Raw genomic sequence first — 3,131 nt, forward strand, 5'->3', positions numbered from 1 at the left:
GACAAATGCGAAGTGCGACGGGGCTTCTCTGACCCTCAACGATGACAACAACTGCTTTTTCCCTTTCGATTAGACGGTCACAACAGTGTTGTCACTGGTCGTCCTCTTCTACTCTGCCATTGGTCTTCTTCTTCTCTTCTTTGACCTCTACTCAAACTCAGGTAAATAATTATTGTTCTAATTAAGGATTTTGATTATTGAAACTTCTGAATATTATGGATTTTGATTATTATTCTGATTAGGTGTTTATTGTTCATTATGTTTCAGGATTTGATTATTGTTCTGATTAAGTGTTTATTGTTCTAATAAGAATTTTGATTATTATTCTGACTTTGAATTATTAGAACTTTCTATTAGGTGTTTATTGTTCTTCCTATTTCAGTATTTGATTATTGTTCTGATTAGGTGTTTATTCTTCTAATCAGAATTTTGATTATTGTTCTAACTCTTGATTATTAGAACTTCTGATTAGGTATTTATTATTTTTCTTGTCTCAGTGTTTTGTTCTGATTATTGCTGAACTTCTGAAGCATTGCTGATTATTGCTGAATATGTTCTTGATTTTGTTTGTTTAGATAACAAACAATGGGGGAAAGAGATAATTGTATTCCTCTACAAATTATCGAGAAGAACAAAATAATAGAAATTAAAACTAAAAATCTTGATGCTCCTGCTATTGATGCCGCCACAATTCTTGTTGCACTATAAGTTTAATGAAGAAGATAAGGATCCAAACAATGAGAATCCAAAAGTTGTTCGTATAGGAAAGAAATCAAGAAGACTATAAGTCATTATAAGACTATAAATTAATATTTTGTGTTTAAGAAGTATAAGACTTTAGATTAATACATAATATTTTGTGTTATTTGTATTGACTGAAATATTTGGTGTTATTAGACAATATTTGTATTAATTGTGGTCATGCTTTAATTTTGGAGAATGATTAATTCTTGTTAACAGCCCAGTTTTTACTTGGTATAATTGTGGCCCGAAGATATTTAGGTTTCATCAAGTTTAGGATCGGGTTTGGGTCTAATAAATAGAGTACAATTTCAGAGACGAAAATGGATAATTATTAGTACCAGGGACTACTTTAAACCTCGAGTATAATTTTAAAGACTATTTTAAAATTCAATTCTAAAAATTTTACTTCATTTTATTTACATCTAAATTATATAAACACACGCATGATAATAATTTTAGTTGGTGATTTAGGACGAGAATTGACATATCGGTGCCTAGGAAAGTAAGGATAAAAAAAGAAGTTAAACAAAAGAAAAAAAGCAAGGACGTAAGGTTTTGTATTAATTAATCTTAATTTATGTTTATGGTGCAAATTCAGATGTAGTCAATTTTACATAAAATTAATAGTTGAAAGTTATTAGATAAAAATTTAATCAAATTATTTAAATTATTTAACGGCTTTCATCTATCAACTTTACGTAAAATTTACTGCACTTGAATTTTTACCTATGTTTATTAATTATGTTCGGTGAGTTGTTTGAAATGGGTGTTTGGGTGGTGAGTCTTATGACTTGTATATTCTGATGAATGTAACACAGAGGTAATTGTTGGATATATAATACTTAAAACTATGTTAGAAATGTAGGGATAGTGAGTTTTACTGGGAGGGGTTTGGATTTTTGAATCGGTGTATAATTTATTACCTAAGTATGGCAAATTTGATGCAGCATTTTTGTTTTTTTTTTAAACAATTTGATTTTATTTTGGCCAAAATGCACAAATTTAAAAATGCAATAGGATGATCAAATCGGATTCGATCCAAAATATCTACAATTTTTATCTGATATAAATTTTGTAAATATTATTATCCAATTTAATTTTTAGTTCTATATCGAATCTTATATAATCGGATTCATATGTAAGTAGGATAGGATATTGAATTTTATATCAGCGTATTTAATCCACATATTCAAATAAATAAATAAATCTAATCCTAGTTTTTTATTTCTAAATTCTCATTTTTCATTCCGTAGTTCCATTTTTAAATTTGAATTATTTAAAATTTAGCTCTATTATCTGAAATTGAATTGTATACTGGTCCAATAAAAATCCAAAAGAGTAGAAAAGATCTCTACTCATCAATTTATTTATTTTTATTTAAATGCTTGGATATATATATTAAAAGTTTTTATTTTAATATCAATCATGGTTTAATATCTTATAAAAATTTGTATGTATGTTAAATCATAAATATTGAGAGGCTTCTCAATTTATCTAGTAAAATAAGATTTGGTGCATGTTGTTATAAAATTGTTTACCCTAAGTTTGTAAGAGATAATTTATGATATAATATTAAAATTTTATTATCCAAAGATTTAGAGAAAAGCTTTTTCATACAGGGACGGATTTAAAGAGGATAAATAGTTATTTTGATTTCTAATAAATTTTAAACTCATATGAGATTATAATAATAAATTTTTTGAAATTAATTTTAACATCTATAATCATATAAAAAATACTTTAATATTATTTATAATAATATTACTCTTTTTTTAATTGGCAATTTAATTGTTTATTTTTTATTATTTTTCTATTAATTTTTACCTCTATTATTATATAAAAATACTTTAGTATATTTTAAATTCATACAATAAAATTGTTAGTGAAATTTATTTATATTATTTTATGTCATATTTTACAATAATATAAAATATAAAAATTTAACTCGTTGCACGTAAATATTTATTGAAGTAAATTAATTAACAAAATATTTAAAAATAAATAATTTTATATTTTGTTAGATGTAAAATTATAAAAAATTATAAAAAATTTATAAAGACTGAGATAATTTTTTTATTTAACAAATATTCATTAATTTTTTAATTGAAAAACTAATTATAATTATATGACATTATATTTGATTATACAATATTTTAATTTTCAATTCTTTTATTATTAGATTACTGAATTTATTCTGTTCATATAAATATAAGCTTATGCATCATTCACATATTCAAATCCGAAAAGATTTAATGCAAAAAGATTTGTAGATATAAAAATTATGTCACAAATATTTAATTTTTTAAGAAAATTAAAATATTGTTTGATTTATAAAGTTAATATATATGAGAAAATATAGAGAATTAATTTTTAGTAAGCTAGTATTA

This window comes from Arachis duranensis, chromosome 6 (genome assembly GCF_000817695.3).
Source record: "Arachis duranensis cultivar V14167 chromosome 6, aradu.V14167.gnm2.J7QH, whole genome shotgun sequence".
In the NCBI taxonomy this organism is placed as follows: Eukaryota; Viridiplantae; Streptophyta; class Magnoliopsida; order Fabales; family Fabaceae; genus Arachis; species Arachis duranensis.